Below are 20,638 nucleotides of genomic sequence, written 5' to 3' on the forward strand. Positions count from 1 at the left end.
TACAGACATAATTTTTTTTCCTTTATTTTTTTAGGGGAGGTGAGAGATAGAGGGAGAGGGAGGGAGAATCCCAAGCAGGCTCAATGCCCAGCGCAGAACCCGATGCAGGGCTATATCTCAGGACTCTGAAATCATGACCTGAGCCAAAATCAGGAGTCAGTCATTTAACCAATTGAGCCACCCAGGTGCCCCATACACATTTATCATTTAAAAAATCTAAATAAACAGTTCACAAAAATACAAAGGAGATAGGCAGAATTGATCCCAAGTCCTGTTGCCCAAAAATAGCCATTACTGAACTCTGGTTAGCATAATTTCACTTTTCTATATTCAGTGATGTGAACAGAATCAAAATGGGGATTAAAGGATTGTACTTGATAAATTATTCAGTTAAAATTTAATTGAACAAAAGGAGAAACTGAAGTGAAGCTGGAGGAATTGGTGAACTTGACATCAGTGTTTCTTTACTACTAATAATACATTTTTTTAAATTTTCTCTTGAGTTAAGCAAAGTGTTAGGAGGTTGGGCTCATGACTTCATAAGCCCCATGTGACTTTGCAGAGTATCCATGGCCTTCTTGTTTGGAAGGGAGTATTGCATTATTCATATTATTAATTATATAATGTCAACATTAATAACATTTACATCTTATTCTGCAGTCAAAATTCTTGACACTTTTCAGTGGTGGCTTTATACCTAAAGGGGTTCAGAGCTCATTATTGTTCCTTTAACCTCAGTTTATTTTTTATTGAGTTCTGTGATTCTATATTCCTCTTAGTTGACTAAATTTCATTGATATACTTTTTTTCAAAAAGGCCTATGGGCAATGTATCCCCTGAGTTTCTGTATCCTTAAGAATATGTGTCTTTCTCTTTATAGTTGAAGGATAACTGGGCTAGGGATAAATTTTACAGTCACATTTTCTCTCCTTCAGAAATTTATAGACTAGATATCATTCCTCTGTTTTCTGACATTCAAGTACTGCTATGGGGAAACCCAAGGAGAGCCTGATTTTTTTTTTTCCACTTTGAATGCTACATGGTTTGCTGCATAGAATTTCCATAGAATACTGTCTTTATTCCTAAAATTTAACAATTTGGATATTTTGGGTGCCATGATACTTTTTGGTGCAGTTGTTCTGCATCAGTTTTTCTCTTGGATAAAGTTTGCTCTTTCAATCTGCAAATTCTGGTCTTCATTTCCTGAAAGTACCATGTAATTATTTTTGTTGTTGTTATTTATTTAACTACACTTGTTCTATTTTCTTCCTCAATTTCTATGTCTTCCTCAAATCTATTTACTTCGTTATGCCCATGTTATCTTTTTTATATCAAATCTAGTTATTGTTATATTGCTATACTTTTTTCATTTTGTATCATGTGATTTTATTAGATTGTATAGTCAGTCTAATTTTTTTCTTTTCTTAAAGATCTGAAAATTGGCCTTTATTTTTGAGATGAACAAATATGTGCAGAGGGAATAAAAGATTTAAAGGATAAACACCAAAATGTTAACTGCATGTTTCTGGGTTTTTCTTTACTGTATTTTTCTAACGTGGCTTTTATCTCTTTCGTTTATTTTCTGAGGTCTTCCATCTCAATATTCCTCTCCTCTAAGGCCTTGAATTGTTATTTTAAACTCTTGACTCTCAAAAAATAAATAAATAAACAAACAAATAAACAAACAAACTGTTGACTCTCTTCTTTGAGTTCTTCCTCAACAGAGAACACTGTTATCTATTGCTGCATAACAATATTACCACAAACTTAGGGGCTTAAAACAACACATACTTGTAATCTCTGTGGGTCAGGTGTCTGAGCACAGCTTAGTTGGATCCTCTGCTTTGAAATCCCACAAAGCTGTGATCAAGGTGTCAGGGTGCTGTTATCTGAGGCTTGACTGGGGAAGGCTCTACTTCCCAACTCAACATGGTTGTTTGCAGAATTTAGTTCCTTGCAGGCTGCCAGACTGAGGGCCTCATTTTCTTGATGGCTATTGCAATTCTTGCTGGCTATTGCAACCCTCCCCTCCTTGCTTTGTGGTCCTTTCCAAATGGCATGAAGCTCACAACATGGTAGCTTGCTTCTTCGAAGTTAGCAAGGGAAGGTCTCTTAACAAGATGGGTCACAGTCTTACGTAATGTAATCATATATACCACTGACCCTTGAACAACCTGGGTTTGAATCGCACAGACCCATTTACACGTGAATTTTTTTTCAATAAATACAATACTGTAAATGAATTTTCTCTTTCTTATGATTTCCTTAATAACATTTTCTTTTCTCTAGGTTATTCTACTAATATAGTGTATAATACATATAACATACAAAATATATATCAATTGACTCTTCATGTTTCAGTAAGGCTTCCAGTCAACAGTAGGCTATTTATTATTTATTATTTATTCTATTTATGAGCAGTTAAGTTAAGGAGTCAAAAGTTTATGTGGATTTTTGACTGCACAAGGGGTTGGTGCCTCTAACCTCCATGTCATTCATATGGCCATATACATCCTATCCCATTTACTGAATTCTATTGATTAGAAGCAAATTATGGGTCCTACCTATACTGAAGGAGAAAAAATAATATGAGGGCATAAGCACCAAGAAGCGGGAATCATGGGAACTACCCTAGAATGTGTCTGCCACATTCATGTTGTGTATAATTTCTTGGAGAATATATATTTCCTAGGACTGCCATAACAAAGTAACATAAACTAGGTGGCTTGAAAGAAAAATGAATTGGTTCATGTTTCTGGAGACCAGAAGTCTGAAAGGAAGATGTCAGCCGGGCTATGCTCTCTCTGAAGATCTAGAGAAGAGTCCTTCTTTGCCTCTTCCTAGCTTCTGGTAGTTCCCTGATATCCTTTGGCTTGTAGATACATCACTCCAATTTCTGCCTTCGCTTGTAGATACATCACTCCAATTTCTGCCTTCGCTCTACATGCCCTTCTTTTCTATATGTGTCTCTGCATATCCTCTCCTCTTCTTTAAGGATATAAGTCATTGATTTAGGGCCCACCCTAATCCAGTATGACCTCATCTTAACTAATTACATTTTCAAACACTTATTTCTTAATTAGGTTACATTCTGAGGTTCTGAGTAGACATGAATTTTGGGGGGACATTATTCGACCCACTTCAAAGACTATGCAGAAACATATCTTAGTTCTTGGTCTATCATCTATCTATCTATCTATCTATCTATCTATCTATCTATCTATCTATCTATTTTTAAAGACTTTATTTATTTGGGGGGTAGAGAGAGAGAGAGCACAAGTGGGTGAGGGGGATGGGAGAGGGAGAAGCAGACTCCCTGCCAAGCAGGGAACCCAATGTCGGGTGCAATCCAAGGACCCTGAGATCATGACCTGAGCTGAAGGCAGATGCTTAACCAACTGAGCCGCCCAAGAACCCCTCTTGGTCTATTTATTAGATAATTTATTTTGCACTGTATACTCTCTTTTTCCAGTTCATTTATTTTCTTTTTCTCCTCTTTTTAGTTTTTTTATTGCTAGGTTCCATTCTGGTTCTTCTTCTTCTTCTTCTTCTTCTTCTTCTTCTTCTTCTTCTTCTTCTTCTTTTATGGTGGTAAAAATGGCAGGTTTGCTTACCTTTCTCCTTTGCTTGTCTCTACCACAGAAGCTATAATAGGTATTTGTTTTCCCTGCCTTCCTTACAGTTAGTCGTTGCCATGACACAAAGTACTTGTAAATGAGTTACTGGCAAAATTCATTTAGGGCTGAGGAGTGATATGAGATTGCTGGCTCCTTGTTTCTTTTCCTCACTCTGCTTTAGCTCCAGCAATCTCCTTGGCTGAGAGAACAGGCGGAAGCCTGTCAAGATGGTATGCCAGCCTGGTGTCTTCTTTAGTTCTGCTACCCCTTCAACTTCAACTTAGACATTCCACTTTTGCTGAGGCTCCTCCAGGCCCAGAGCTAGCTATTCAAATCACAGTCTTTCAGGATTGTGCCTCTTCCTTTGAGAGAAGTCTGTGTCTTGCTCAAGGTTGGAGAGGGCATGGTTTGGTTCTCAGCACTCAGTCTCTTTCCTCATTTCACTTCATTGCCTGGTAAACCTGCTTCCTATTTTGTAATTTAGGGTTGTATCATTTCCTTATTTCATTGAAGATGAGGGTTTTTTCCCTCTCTACATTATTTGTCAATTTTTTTTTATTATTATTAGTAGTAGGTTTCAAGGAGGGGAATGAAATAAAAACATCTTTATTTTGTCATCTTTAAAAGCCTCTACTAAACTCTTTAAGAGCTTTGAAGTAATTATTTAACTTCTACTTCTATAATATTCATAGTTGAGAGTAAAATGATGTATTTTTAATTTTCTCTATTTGATATAATGCATTTTGTAAACTTTTTTCCTTTTCCAACTATGGAATTTAGATCCAAGGTGTTACTGTATTAATATTTTATATCTCTTTCCTTTTAGGAATTATTTATGATATTTGCATTCAGTTTATAAGGAGATTTGCATCCATTTTTTCAGATATTGCTCTTTTACCAAGTTTCAGTGCTTGTAGTTAGTCATTTCAAATTCTCATTTTCCATTAGCTCTTAATTTTGCTTCATATTTCAGTCTTTGGAGAATATTTAAGGTGTTTATTTTAAAAAGCCATATAAAGGGGCGCCTGGGGGGCTCAGTTGTTAAGCATCTGCCTTCAGCTCAGGTCATGATCCAGGGTCCTGGGATCGAGTCCCGCATCTGGCTCCCTGCTCAGCCAGGAGCCTGCTTCTCCCTCCCCCACTCCCCCTGCTTGTGTTCCCTCTCTCGCTGTGTCTCTGTCAAATAAATAAAATCTTAAAAATAAATAAATAAATAAAAATAAAAAGTCATATAAAGATTGTCTGATAGGACTTGCATACCTGAGAACATCTTTCCATTGCCTTTACACATTACTAATCACATGTATGGATATAAAATTCTCTGGTTAAAACTTCTCCAGTCCCAGCTCCATCAGTTTAGGCTAGGATGTGTTATGTTAACAAATGACCCCCGGATCAGTGACTAGAATTTTAAAGCTTTATTTTCAGTCACACTACTACTTCGTGGCAGATTGGCTTCATCTTCATGCTACGCCTAAGCTGATGGAGCATCTAGAATATTGTTGGTTGTCCTGGCATAGGGCAAAGAGCATGACAAACTATGTTCTGGCTCTTAAGTATCTGCTGGGAAGTGACAAGTCATTACACTTGCATTTTATTGGCCAGAGCAAGTCACATGGTCAGACCTGTTGTCAATAAGGCAAGGGAGTACAATTGCCTCCCAGGGATGAACAGCCAATATTTGTAGACAGTAGTTGTAAATAATAATGTAATTTACAACACCCTCCATATGTCACAGACATTGCCCCATGATGCTAGCATTTTCATTCATAAAGAAAAAGGTGAAATGAAGACTACTACAATAGAGACATGAGAAACAGGAGCAGAAATCAGTTTAGGGAAAAGATAACGATTTTTGTTTTAGAGAGTTGAGTATAAAATATCCAGCAGTAATTGGATATGAGGTTGAACGTATGGGGAAAAGTCTAGGTTGGGGATATCAAGTTATGTAATCAGTGTATAGAAGTGAATTTCTTAAGAATTACTGGAAGGAGCACTGGAATAATGGTGTCACCTTGGAGAGCAATAACTGTAAAGATCAGGCAGAAGAAACAGATTTGGTAAAGGAAACAGAAAGAATGGGTAGAGAATTTGAGAGGAACCAGGAAGAAGCCTGTCATATTGTAGCCAGGGCACAAGCATGTAAGAACGCTTGGCTCTGGAGGTTGCAAAGAGACCAGGTTCAGTCACTCACTGCTGAAAAAACCCAAAGACCAGAGAGACAAGGGGTGGTGAAACAAGAAAGGAATTTAGTTCAGTGAGGCCAACACTGGGAAGACAGCAGACTAGTCTCTCAAAGACTGTCTCCAAAGTGCTGAAAATACTTCCAGGTTTATATAAGGAAAATGTGGGACAAAGGTTGGTGGGTTTGTGCAGGTGGGAAGTAAAGGTCAGGTTGATCACTGTCTTGGAGTCTGTCACCTGGGGTCTTGCTGACTCAGGGCAGTCCTTATTACTTGAGGGGGTATTTTTGGTTCCCATCAGGGGAAGGTTTGCCCTCAGGGGAGGGCAAGAAACAAGCTGGAAAGAAGAACTAGAAAGTTTGAGATCAAAACGGAGGCAGCCAAAGTCCTTTTTCAAAATAACCGAGGAAGTAGAGAGTACCAAGGAAAGAAAGCATCAACTTTTCCAAAATAAGGATAGAGAACCTCTTGTATAAAATGGAAATTATTTAATGCTGCATTAGATTATTAGTGACTTTAGTAAGAACTGTTTCAACAGAATGGTAAAATTGGATCAGTTTCAACAGAGTGGTAAAGTAACAGGCAACTGAATGACTATTAGGGATTTGAGTGGAGAAACTGAGTATAAATGGAGCATAAGTAGTCTATTCCTTTGAAAAGTTTGGAGGGAAAAAAAGATTGGGAGATTTCCCCCATTTGACCAAGAGATTGTGTGTGTGTGTGTGTGTTTTTATGTCTTCATTCTAATTTATAGATGAATATAAAAGATAAAATTGCATGGAGGGGTGCCTGGGTGGCTCAGTTGGTTAAACATCTGCCTTCAGCCCAAGACATGATCCCAGGGTCCTGCAATCTGAGTTCCACATCGGGTTCCCAGCTCGGCGGGGAGTCTGCTTCTCCCTCTCCCTCTGCTCCTACCCGCTTCTCTTTCTCTCTCATGCTCTCTCTCTCTCACTCACTCATTCTCTCTCTCAAATAAATAAATAAAATCTTTTTTAAAAAATTGCATGGAATTTAAACTAAAATCAATCCACATAACTATGTTTAAATACTATAAAATCTATGTACCTATGGTCAATCTTTAATATCATGGTATGTATATTTGTCTGGGTTCTCTAGAGAAACAGAACCAATAGGATACAGATAGATAGATAAAATCTATAGATATAATGAAGAGATTCATTATAAGGAATTGATTCACACAGTATTGGAGGTTGAGAAGTCCCAAGATCTGCAGTGAGCAAACTGGAGGCCCAGGAGAGTCAATGGTATAAATTCCAGTCCAAGTCCAAGTCCAAAGCCAGAAGACCAATGTTCCAGCTCGAAGATAGTTATGCAGCAAATAAATTCTCCCTTACTCTGCCTTTTTGTTGTATGCAGGCCTTCAACAGATTGGATGAGGTTTACCAGCATTGGGGAAAGCAATCTGCTTTACTCAGCATACCTATTCAAATGTGAATCTCATCTAGACATACCCTCACAGATAAACCCAGGAGAATGTTTAACCAAATATCTGAGTAACTGATGGTCCACTCAAGTTGACACATGAAATCAACCATCTCAGTATGTCATTAAATGAAATCTGGATTTATTTTAAGAAAAATGAATGTTTGATGTTGTATGTATAATGTAAATTGATTTTATATAACTTTGATTTGAATTCAGAATGATTTAATTTCTTGACAATGTAAGAAAATAAAAATTTATTTTTTAGTGACTGGTTCTATTTAGAAACTCAAGGTATTGTGGGGTGCCTGGGTGGCTTAGTTGGTTAAGCATCCAACTCTTGATCAGTTCAGGGTCTTGATCTCAGGGTCGTGGGTTCAAGCCCCTGCAGTGGAGCCTACTTAAACAAAACAAAAACACCCAAGGTATTGAAACAATGTAAAAGTAAAACAAAGAAGCTGTAGGTTGTGTTTTTGGTTGATTTGTTTGTTACCTCCTTCTACGCCTATCCAATTGGTTGGAAGTTTCAAAAGTACAGTAAAAAAGGAACTTGATTTTTAAAGGCACATAACGATGGCTGAAATGTCAGGAGATAAGGAACAACAAAAGAGGAAGCACAGAACATTTCAGTGATGGGGAAGATCTAGAAAAAAATTAGGTCCATGTTTAACTTTATTTGTAGTTTCTCCCCCAGTATAATACTGTCTTGAAGATAGTGCACCCCTAAGTTAGCAAGCATTCTGATTGAGATAACTAGACCCAGTAGGCAATTTTAAAGAAAACAGATATGTTTTCTAGTCTCATTGTGACATAGAGGAAAGAAGCAGAGAAAAAATAATAAATTGGTGTTCCAATAAGAGGAAATATTATGTGTTTGGAATCATCAATAATCCAGCTTGTTCTATTCATCCCTTTTATTAGTCTATGTCATTAAGTCATGATCGCTCTTAATTGCTTGATTTAATACTTTTCCATGTGAATTGGAAAAATGTTTGTAATGCAAAAAAGTGTTGCCAAAATTGGAACAATACAAAGCACAAACAGACAGTCGTTGTCCTCCTGGAATTTATAGTCATAAGTCATGTAATAACATGTTATTACTAACATATAAAACTATAAAATCGCATCTGTGATGAGTGCTATGAAGAAAGGTTGAGTGACTATATGAAAGCTTTTAACGGTGGGATTTTGTGACTTAGGTAGTTCCATGAAGGCTTCTTTATAGTAACTGAAGAACAGAGAGAAAGGGAATAGACAATGGAAAAGCCCAGTGGCAGAAGGAGCATGCCAAGGAGGGATTGAAAGCAGGGTAAGTTGGCAGCCCCAGAGAAAATGCAAGAAATCACACTGTGAGCTGACGCTACAGAGGTGTTCGGTGGACCAACCATGCCACGTCCTAAGAGCCGCTGAACGTTTGCAAGTAGGAACAATGGATTGGGAGGGGCCCAAGGGAATATGGGTAGACCAGATAAGAGGTTATCGCAGTTGTGAAAGTGAGACTAGGGTAGTGCCAGGGAAAATGGAAAGAAGTGTTGATGGTTGAGAGATATTTTGGGAGTAGATGATGCAGGGAACGAGAGACATGGAAGTGTTATGAATATTGCCTTTTGAGGTTTTTTTTTTTTTTTAAGATTTTATTTATTTATTTGACAGAGAGAGACAAAGCGAGAAAGGGAACACAAGCAGGGGGAGTGGGAGAGGGAGAAGCAGGCTCCCCGCGGACCAGGGAGCCCGATGCGGGGCTCGATGCGGGGCTCGATCCCAGGACCCTGGGACCATGACCTGAGCTGAAGGCAGCCGCTTAACGACTGAGCCAACCAGGCGCCCCACCTTTTGAGGTTTCTGAGTAAAGCAATAGAAAACACAACTCAGGGAGAAAGTTTTAAAATACAGTTCTTGGGGCGCCTGGGTGGCTCAGTTGGTTAAGCGACTGCCTTCGGCTCAGGTCATGATCCTGGAGTCCCGGGATCGAGTCCGGCATCGGGCTCCCTGCTCGGCGGGGAGTCTGCTTCTCCCTCTGACCCTCCCCCCTCTCCTGCTCTCTCTCTCTCATTCTCTCTCTCAAATAAATAAATAAATAAATCTTAAAAAAAAAAAATACAGTTCTTGCATAAGTCCAAGGATTATTTATAGCAATTAAAGACAGGAACAAATGCTTATTAGACTTCAATTTATATGAACTGTTGATAATGACTACTAGAGCATATGAGGTACTCACATATCATCCTACATATGCTTCTATTCTAATTCTTAATACATTATAATTTCTGGTTTATATCTGTTTCCTTCACTAGACTGTGAACTACGTGAGGGCAGGCACTAGGTCTGATTTATATCTCCAGGAGGCAGTGAAGTTTCCGACATAACAGCCACTCACATATTTGCAAAGTGAAATAATTAGGTCAAGAATCAACTTTAAAATTTTCTATTTTTCAAATAATTTTTAGTGTGATTGCATATTTTTTTTTTAAAGATTTTATTTATTTGACAGAGACACAGCGAGAGAGGGAACACAAGCAGGGGGAATGGGAGAGGGAGAAGCAGGCTTTCCGCGGAGCAGGGAGCCGGATGTGGGGCTCGATCCCAGGACTCTGGGATCATGACCTGAGCCGAAGGCAGACGCTTAACGACTGAGCCACCGAGGCGCCCCATGATTGCATATTTTTAAACAAAAGTCTTTACATAAAATTTGCCCAATTCAAAATTCCCAGCTAGTAGCTTTACTCACTCATTTAAAATTTACCCATAAAAGAAAATGTGGTTTTAGCCAAATAGGGCTACATTACTAATATGATCAGATTTAACTGTTGGCCTGCTTTCAAATAGTGCTACCAACAACAACCCCATGTTGGTATAGAGTATAGAATCCTGTTTCTTCATAGGAGATTGATTAATTTTGCATCACCCAGCATAGTACTTTTTAGCACGATAAAAAGATCATGATAAAAAGATCATGATAAAAAGAATAAATTGATACCGTTTTTTTGAATTTATTTTCCTACCGAGGTGTCAAAGAACAACTACTTTTTTCATCTGATCAGCAGATGGCAGTGTTTTACTTTATTTAGCTAATAGAGCTTTCTCTCAGGCTCATAATTTAGACAATCTATTAAATAACACAGTATTTTTGAGAATTAATTTATAATTTTTGCCCCAAAAATGAATATTACAGAATAGGGGCTGATCTAGATTAAAAAAATAATTTCACCCAGTTTTTAGTTAGTTAGAATTTTCTTAAATTCTTTTTCAATTTGCTTTTCACTTGTTTCATTGCAATTATTCTCATTTTTGTAAACAGCAAAAAACCCCAGTTTATTTTAACTTATCCCTTAGCTTATTTTTGAAAAAAGTCAATGCTGAACAGTACTTCTGGAAACAAAGTTTAAATTATATTTAAACTAATGTGGCACAGTTAAAAGTTTCACTGGGCTTCAGTTTCCCCCTTGTAAGATTAATCCTTTCAACTCTGAAGTTTTTGAACTGGAGAGTGAGTCAAGAGATCTGGGTTCACTTCAGAATGCCATAAAATACGCCCTAAACAACTTATAACAAGCTGCCGTTCGAATTTTTTTTTGCCAACATTTTTTATTTTTTTTTTTGCCAACATTTTTTAATGAGTAAAGTAAATCTAGTCTGCATATCACTATATTTAACTTGTAAAAACATTGCCAAGATACTGGTTTTAAAAGTACGAAGTCTCCATAAAGACATATAAAGGGATTGAAGATCAAGGGGACCTTCCACCTTTAAGTAGAAACACAATTCACTAATAATGAAGTTCAGAACACCCTTTTTCTATTATAATCATGATCATTATAATGCGCAAAAGCAAAAATTGTTACTATTCAGTTTCTTTGGGTGGTCATGTTACCCTTCAAAATATAAAGCTTTATCTTCTATTATTTATTTAAGCAAAAACACAAGAACAATGCACCAAACTATGACCACCTCCCCACCAAAAAAAAGACACACAAAAAAACCCCCACAAAACAAATGTTTCAGTACCTCCTTCGAATGTATTTATAAGAACAGAAAAAGTCTCTAATTGGAACTTTCTAAAAGCATTTCTCCCCAATTAGAGAGCAGAAATGACTCTTAAATGGCACTGTCTCGAGGACAGCTCATCAGTTAATTATAAGGAGTTCTCTAAATTGAGGAGTGAAGAATGATACTAAATTTCAATCAGTATAGATAAATATGGCTTGTCATTATTCACTTGATATTTTAGACAGTCCATTTAAAGAGGAAGACATGGAACAGAAATATTGTCTTTTCTAAAAAAACAGAGATTATGAGAATCACACTGAACATTTACCCCAAGACTATACTCTTGTCTGGAATATGGTTTTTATAGTCATTCAATTTCCATGATCCCCAGAGACTTTCATTTGCTTGCCCATTTATTTTCCATCTGGCTCCTTCAAACAAGAAAAAATAATATATTACTATTGCTGTACTTAACAGCCTGGAAAAATCGGTGTGTATTTTAACTATGGTAGTTACATAATTTAAAAATATGTCTATTGAAGTTTCAATTCCTTTTAAGTTTTGTGTTCCAGCATAATTTAGCACTCTGTATTCTGGTAATAAATGTCTTAAAATTCCGTAATTTATTTATGTTTATCTCTGAGATTATCTACCTGCCCAGGTTTAATTTACTTTTTACTTAGTTTTAAAAGCAAAACCATAAAGAAAACAATTGTTTAAACAGCAAGTTGTCAATACATAATATTTATCCTCACAATCTTCCAAAATTGCTCTATCACATTTTATTTTCTTCTTCTTACTTTTTGATATTTTTATGAACCTTTTTATCTCTATTTTCCTTCATTTAAAGTTATGCTTTGTTTATTCATGTTCATAGAATTCTCAATCATGTTAAAAACAAATATGGGTTTTGTTTGTTTATTGTCACAGATATCCTCTTGTTATTCTTCACAATCACCTTATTCATGAATTGTAAGTTGGGGACCAGGCTCTGCTTAGAAATAGCCCTTCGTGTTTGTTCCTCTATTCCCAGAGGAGTTTGCTGCACATGCCTCGATCCCTTTCCATCTGGCCTCTGCACAAAGGGTTTATCCCACTTTAACACAATTCTTTGTTTTATGGAGGACCTTGAGTTTATCTGAGAGTGAATACATATGAAACAATAATCATGTTACAGGAGAACCTGATCTGACCTTTTTTTGTTATAACCAAACCCTAAGATGAGAGAGAAACTACACTTAGCCAGTAACAAAGGCTAAAGAAGGTAAGGGCTGTAATGACGCCAGATCTGAAACAGAGCTGCAAAAAAGTAAATGTAAAGGGTCTGATTTCTCTGGATACTATCCATTATTACAGTGCTTGTGTTTATATGGCTTCAGGAAAAGAGAAAAAAGCTTGCTACATTTTTGTGTGTATCAGTGAAGAACCTTTGTGAGATTTGCACTTTGTAAGACATTAACAAGAAACAGCTATATTTGCATACCGATCTATCCATGAACTTTATTACAATATATTTCTCTCAACAGAAAAATATAATTAAGGTATTAATGAATTTAAAAAATGTGAACTCTTCTTTCCTTAGTGTAAATAAAATTACAGTAAGATTCGTGAAACCTCATATTTAACTAAAAACCCTCCTTTTAAAATGCGTTGCAATTTTCTTACTCTGTATTCATGTTATCCAATCTTTATTTCTGCAAATATACAGTGTTTTTTTTTTAAAAGATTTTATTTATTTATTTGAGAGAAAGAATGAGAGAGAGAGAGCACATGAGAGGGGGGAGGGTCAGAGGGAGAAGCAGACTCCCTGCTGAGCAGGGAGCCTGATGTGGGACTCGATCCTGGGACTCCAGGTTCATGACCTGAGCCGAAGGCAGTCGCCTAACCAACTGAGCCACCCAGGCGCAAATATACAGTTTTATAAGGAAATACTTGAGTTAAGAATTTTGTGGTAATTTTGCCTAGTAATAGACTGGAGAAACACAAAATCTAAATAAAGAATAAACATCAAAAGGCCAAAAAGAAAACACACACACACACACACAACATATAGGTGCTTTTTTTTTTTTTTAAGGTGCTTTGTTTTGTTTTGTTTTGTTTTAAAGATTTTAGTTATTTCACAGAGACACAGGGAGAGAGGGAACACAGGCAGGGGGAGCAGGAGAGGGAGAAGCAGGCCTCCTGCGGAGCAGGGAGCCCGATGTGGGGCTAGATCCCAGGACTCTGGGATCATGACCTGAGCTGAAGGCAGATGCCCAGCGACTGAGCCACCCAACGACTGAGCCACCCAGGTGCCCTAAGGTGCTTTGTTTTTAATAATTTATTCCAAAACATATTTGGAATTTGAGACACAAAGCTGTCTGAACGACTTCATTTGGGTTTGAAAGAGTTTGAGATGCTGATGCAGGTTGTGGATTTCAAATAGAACTACTGGTTTGAAAGGTGGCAACGGAAATCTGGAACCTAACTGGGCACAGGTTACTTTGTGAGGATCAAAGAAATAGGACCCCACCTCCTTGACCCCCCAAAACATACTATTTTTTTTTTGTATGTGCTCTTTTCAGGCAGCTTTGAAACACATTTTTATAATAACGGTATTTTAGATTTAAACTAAAAATTTACTCATTTTGAAGTAGCATCTAAAACTACATTTGAGAACATTTCTCTCTCTTTTTTTTTCTTAGATTTTATTTATTTATTCATGAGAGACAGAGAGAGAAATGCAGAGGCAGAGGGAGAAGCAGGCTCCCCACAGAGCAGGGAGCCCAATGCGGGGACTTGATCCGAGGACCCTGGGATCATGACCTGAGCCGAAGGCAGACGCTTAACCGACTGAGCCAACATTTCTCCCCATATTTGGTCTAATGAAGGGAATAACCTTTGAACACATCTAGTCTTCATATTCTGAAAGGGTAAGGTGCCTTTTTTTTAGCCACCTTTCCTAAGGAGCAGAAATTGTGGGCCCCCAACTCCACAAGCTCACATAAAATATCCCCTGTGTTTGGCTGCAGTGCTGAACCTTGTGTAGATCCTTATAAATGGATTGGACTTGCCAAAGGGAAAGTAGTTAAAAAGAAGCAAACAGCAAGTTCCCCTTGCTTCATCTTCCGTGGAGGAAATTCACAAGCTTCTGTAGATTGCAGTGTTAGGAAAATCAAATTTGTCATTAGAACAATGTTACCACTTCCCCACTCTAAGCCTGTTTCAGTCTCCACTCGTAACTGCTGACTCAGTTTGCCTCCCCTACCAGAACTGAGGCTTGTCCCAAACTGTCTACTGGGTTGGTTGATCAGGAACAGACAACAGAGGGACAAACTGATGATCACTCAGTAGTTCTGGGTTTACCAAAGCATGTTAGTTTGGTCTAAACACTGTGTTTGTTAGGACTGCAAAGGTATAAATATCCTTTATGGGAAGGGGGGGAAACCCCTAAAATTTTAGGGCAACCGGCTCAAGGTCACCAAGGGAAGGCAACATTTGAGACCGGGCTCTTCAACTCCTCGGTCCAATAATGGACTGGAGCCAAACAGGACACCATCCAGGAGTTTCAAAGCTGCGTAGTAAAATAGCTAGCGTGGGCAGTCCTTTTGTACTCCAGCTAGAGTAAAATTAACGCAGTCTTCCTTTCTTCCATCGCCGTCTGACAGCATCCGGCAAATGGGTGTAGGGTTAAGGAGAGCAGAACCCAGCTGTCCTTTCACAGCTGAGTCTTTTGAGAAATTGGAACTGAGGACGGTGAGAACCACGGGAGAGGGGCAGTGAGTTGGGAGAGGAAAAACGGGAGCAGCTGAGTGCCGGACGAGGGGAAGGAAGCCGGGGTGTGTGCGTCTGGAAGGGAAGTGGGGAGAGGGGCAAGAGTGAAAACGGGGCCAAACTCAAGCTCAGAGAACCCAGCGCCCGCTGCCTGCAGGAGGGGGTGAAGGCGGCCAGTAAGAGTGAGGGGGAAAGCGGGAAGCCGGGGGAAGGGAAGGAAGTAAGGAAAGAGGAAGGAAAGGCAGGAGGGGAGAGAGGAAGAGTGGCTGCAATTTCTGCGGCCGGCTCAGTAGGAGGAGCAGGAGGAGAAAGAGGAGGATCCAGAGTCAGTCAGTCAGGCAGCCAGCGGGAGGTGGAGAAAGCAGGAGGAGGAGGAGGAGGATTAAAGATGGCCACCAACAGCTGCGGGAAACGGCAACAACCCCTCACTTTCCGGGATGGTCCCTGCGGGTCGGCCCGGCCTTGATGGAGAGGAGAAGCCCGAGAAGCGCCGAGGCTGAGGCGGCGGCGGCGGCGGGGACCCAGCGAGGAGGAGGACGCGGGGGAGCAGGGACCGGGGCAGGAGAAGGGAAAGGCGGCGGCGTCGCTGCCCCAGCCGCCTAGCGCCGCTGCCCGCCCCGGCGGACCGCTTCCCGCACCTCGCGGCCGCAGAATCGAGGCCGGCCCGCGGCCCCGTGCCCCGCCGCGGGGCTCCCGGGCCCCGCCGCGGACGCCGCGCCCGCCGCCCCCTCCCCGTCGCCGGCGCGCACTCGGGCCCGCCGCGGTCACCGCTCCCGGGCCAGACCCGCCCGCCCTCCGGTGAGTGCCCCCTGCCAGCGCCCCCTACCCCACCCCGCTCCCGGCGCGTCGGAGCCGCTTTGTTTGTGCGGGGCGGAGGCGCTGCCCACTCGCGGCCCTGTGCCCGCTGCCCCTGCGGACAGGCCGCGGCCCAGCTGCCGCCCTCCCCCGGCACCGCGCTGCCCAGAGGCTCCGCTGCCACCGGGGTTGGCCGCCTGCCTGGTGTCCTCCACCGCGGCCTGGAGAGGGCGCCGTCGCGGTGGGGTCGGGGTTGGGGTCACGCGCGGCTGGCAGTGGGGAGCGATGTTGGGGTATCTGGGGGGCGGGGGAGGAGAGGGCTGGACGTTGCCCTAGTGAGCAGTGAAGGTGTAACCTGGAGGTCCAGGGATAGGGGTCCGGTGAAGGCCCCTTTTCCAGACCCCGCGGGGTCTGCGCTCCCGGAGCCCCCCGGAGCCCCCCGGAGCCCGTGCTCAGCCGAGCGAGGCCCCCATCCCTCGGGCGCTGTCTCCAGGGCTGCGGGCCTCTGCTTATTCCCGAGCGCTGCTCTCCCCCAACGCCCTGTGCTGGAAACCCTTCGTTTATGCAAGGAGCCGAGATGCTTGGGGTGTGTGTTTGCCCTTTTATTCTCTTGTACATGGGATGTGGTGGCATCGCAAACATTCACAGTTACGGTGGGGTTTAGAAAGCAGATGTGACCTTTCCTACCAAAAGCCATTTGGCCCACCTGGCCAGTGTTTGATCCTCAGGTGCAGCATTTCATTGATTTGTACCATTGAATTCTGAGATCTACAGCATTAGGTCCTCTTTTTGCTGAAATAACCTGATAAAACCTGATTGAAAGGATGTGTACGGTATGTGTGAATCCTTGCCTCTACTTCCAGTGCCTTAAAAAATGGTTGTTTCCTGTGGGAAAATGGTGCTAATGCATAGGAAAAACAATTTTTTGTTCAGTAATGGGCATGAGTTGGTTAGTACCAAAATAGTTATTGTAGTCTGAAAACCAAACAATTAAAAAAGAAATACAAAACCTTTTGCTTTGAGATAGCAGTATAATTCCAGGTTGGAATTGTTTGAGAACAGGTTTAGAACAATTAGTTTCCACTATCAGGCTACTATAACAAACATAATGTAAAACAGAACCAAAAATATGTTGGTTAAAAAAAACAAACTAGGTGTGTTTTAGTGCACAGGTCTAGCAAAAAATAAATCAGGCTTAAAAAAAATAAAACTTTATGGTGGGACTCTAAGCACAGGAAATAGCTTGGTACGTTTTTTTTTGTATTTAGAAATACATATTGCATTACAGTGAATTGAGAACTCTTGCTAGGATATTTGAGCACAGTAGTACATGTTATACTTTGAACTATTCATTCTCAAGCTGCTAGAAATACAGATTTATACTAGTTTCTTTTTCTGAGTTGAAATTGATTCATGTAAAAAAAATGTTAGATTTCTAATTTAAAATTTCTGTAAAAAGGAGTTATGAATTAGAAAACATGACGTTCTGGTCTTGCAATACCTATTAAATGGGAAAAGAATAAATGACAATATAGTATTTCAATATTAGTTGGATTATCTACTTGGAAGATTCTTAAACTTTGCAATTTTAAGAGTTTACATCAGGCATTCTTAATTTAATGCATGTGCTTCAGAGGGTCCTTGAATCCGTAGAAATTCTATGCAGAATGTAGCATATATTTGGATTTTTTCTGGATAAAAAGCCCATGGAGTCATCACATTCCCAAAAGATGGCTCCACAAAAGATTATGAACTAGTGGATATATAACTAATAAATCTCCTGTATTTGGAAGGTAAAATTCTTAAAGACTTGATGATTTATATCCTTCACTTGCAGTTATGGCTAAAAAATTTTTATTATTGAGAGTTTAGCACATAGAAATCATTTTCATGCATTCTTATTGAACCCTCAGGACAATGTTAATTCCATTTTACAGATGAGGAAATACATATTTAGAGATGCTTGTTAAAAGTCACACAGCCACTGGTGGGCCAACAGTTGAACCCAGGCTGTCTAAAGTCAGAGCTAGCACTGTTAGAAGAAGGCTACACTAAGCTTTGAGTCAATGATAACATTTCCTTGATGTTAAAATGAGTAATTTATGTTTTGTTAGAATTGAAAAGTGGCTCTGAGATTATCATAATATACTGTATCATGGAATTTTAGAGCCACTGACTCCTAAGTAGGAAGAGACCTTAGTGATGCTAACCTCTCTTAATGATACTAACCTGAAATCACACCCAAAGTAGGGCCATTTCTATGGCATCCTTGGAAGGATCATCCAGACTCTGATTTTCATACCTATGTGATTACAAGTTCACTTCTTTCTTTCCACATTTTAAATCTTTTTCTGTTTATGTAAGTTAAAATTTGCCTTCCTGACATTTCCGCTAAGTTCCAGTTTTTCTTTTGTATGTATGATTCATTTATCATCCATAAAAGAATTAAGAGATAAATCACTCCTACTCTAATTTTTTTGTCATCAGGTTTAATGAAATATAATTTACATGCAGTAAAAGTTTTCACAAATGTATACAATTGGATAATCACCACAATGAATATACGAAACATTTCCATCCCACCAAAAGGTTCTTCGCCCTCTGCCCCCACCCCTGGCAACTATTTTTTTTTAAATTTTTTTATTCTTTGAGAGAGAGAGAGAGAGGGCATGAGCAGGGTGAGGGGCAGAGGGAGAAGCCGACTCCCTGCTGAGCAGGGAGCCCAGTGCGGAGCTCGATTCTGGAACTCTGGGATCATGACCTGAGCTGAAGGCAGATGCTTAATGGACTGAGCAACGTCTCGGCAACTATTAATCTAATTCATGTCCCTGTACTTTTTTCTAGAATATCATGTAAATGAAATCCTACAATATGTAGTTTTTTGTGTCTTCTTTCCCTTAGCATAATGATTTTGATATTCATTAAATTGTTGCATGTATCAATAGTTTGTTCAGTGGCATGCTGATAAATGTTGTAACAACGTGCTCTCCAAAGAAAAAAAAATTCCTGATTTGTAGTATTTGCTAGTTATTGCAGCATAAATACTCTTACCATGGCCTATATTAAGGTATCTTGATTCATGCCTAGTGTGGGTCAGTTATGAATAAAGCTGCTATAAACAACGTGAGGGACAAATGTTTTCAGTTTTCTTGAGTTGTACCTAGGAGTGGGATTACAGGGTCCTAGGAGGTCTGTGTTTGTCAATTGCAGTAACTTTATATTGAATTGCCAAACTTCTCCAAAATGACTACTATTTTGAATTCCTACCAGCAATGTTAAGAGAATTTCAGTTGCTCTGCATCCTTGTCAGTACTTATTATTGTCAGTTATTAAGCTTTTAGCCATTATTATGTGTGTAGCAGTCCTTTAACGTTTTGACTTTTTAACTCTGATTTTCCATAGTATTTGAACCAATATAGGAAGCTTATGACCGGCATTGCTGAATAATTTTTTTTTTTTAATTTGGTCATTAGTCATGATCTCACTGTGAAAGCTATAGCGCTCAAAGAATGTTTCTTGATTTCTTATTATGAAATTGCCTTTCATGTTATTAGAATTGGTTTTTGAGAGGAATCATTAGGGAATTCGAAAACTTAGCTGTTAACATTTTCAAAACGTGCCTAAGAAAAAGCTACGTAAAGCTTTTTTTCATAAAAATTTAGAATTTAAAAAACCTCAAATTATGAAGCATTTCTTCAACTTTTGCTTGGACTTAAAAGAGACTGAATTCAGTCATGTAGACTTTGAACTCATCCAGGAACTTGTAAGAAGTGATAACACAGAAATGTAGCATTACTTTTCTGGTATTTAGAAAAATTAGAAAATTAGAAAGCTATTTTTCATGTAATATGTATATTTCTGATTAGGTGTATTTGGGTTTTTTTTTTGCTGTCAAGTTTTATTTTTTTATATACTAATGTGTAAGCATTAATGACATTGAGAGTGCTGATTTTATTCTGGGAGATAAAATGGTTTTTAGTTTTTCCATATGGAGTGACAACACATTTGAAGGCTAATCATTTAAATATAATTTAAAAACGGTACATTTGTGATATTTGAACATACATCCTTAACTGTCACTTGTTTCATTTTACCAGTCCAAACCTAACTTACTTAGCTCTAGATTCATATATCCAGCTGCTAGTTTAGACACATGCAACCGAGATGTTCCATAGGCATGTGAGCCTCAACCTGTCCAAACCTCAACTCATAATCTTTTCCCCCACAAAATGTCCTCCCTCCTCCTGCCTTCTCAATTTGAGGAAATGCCATTCGAATCTAGTGTGTCACTAGGTGGTCACCTGGCTGTCATCTTCTACTCCTCTGTCTTCCTCAATTTCCACTTCTGGTCAAATACCAGGTCCGATTGCTTTTGTCTTCTAAGTACATCTCCTCTACGTTCTCCTCCTCAGAGGCCTTTCTTTATTCGGGCCTGTATTTCTCTGCTGAAGTATTACAGTGCTCTTCTCTCTACATGCTTTCTTTAGCTCTAGTCTCACTCTGCTCATCAATTCCTCTCACACCCTTTCCAAAACAAATACTCTTTTCTGATTTTGAAAAATACACAGTTGTGATCTTTTCAATATGCATTTTTTTTTCCTCTTTAAAATCTTTTAATAGATCCTAAGTCATCAAAGAGCCATTAAAGCATGGGGTTCTAGTCGGTACAGAGCTCTTTGTGACCTGGCTCTAGCTTCTCTGGTTTCATCCCTGACAACCATTCATTTGTTCATTAAAAAAAAAAAAGATTTTGGGGCGCCTGGGTGGCTCAGTCGGTGAAGCGTCTGCCTTCGGCTCAGGTCATGATCCCGGGGTCCTGGGATCGAGCCCCACGTCGGGCTCCCTGCTGGGCGGGGA

At 39.6% G+C, this 20,638-nt stretch overlaps 1 protein-coding gene across 2 annotated transcripts in view; it reads left to right on the forward strand.

Annotated features, from left to right (window-relative positions):
• Positions 1-15,678: 15,678 nt before the first annotated feature.
• Positions 15,679-20,638, forward strand: part of WDFY3 (WD repeat and FYVE domain containing 3) — a 261,467-nt gene continuing 256,507 nt past the window's right edge. For both annotated transcript variants that reach the window (XM_081812198.1, XM_081812197.1), the window contains exon 1: positions 15,679-15,784. The gene's annotated coding sequence lies outside the window, so the exon portion shown is untranslated. The remainder of the gene's footprint in view (positions 15,785-20,638) is intronic.

This window comes from Leptonychotes weddellii, chromosome 2, assembly GCF_054177405.1.
Source record: "Leptonychotes weddellii isolate Sample4059 chromosome 2, ASM5417740v2, whole genome shotgun sequence".
In the NCBI taxonomy this organism is placed as follows: domain Eukaryota; kingdom Metazoa; phylum Chordata; class Mammalia; order Carnivora; family Phocidae; genus Leptonychotes; species Leptonychotes weddellii.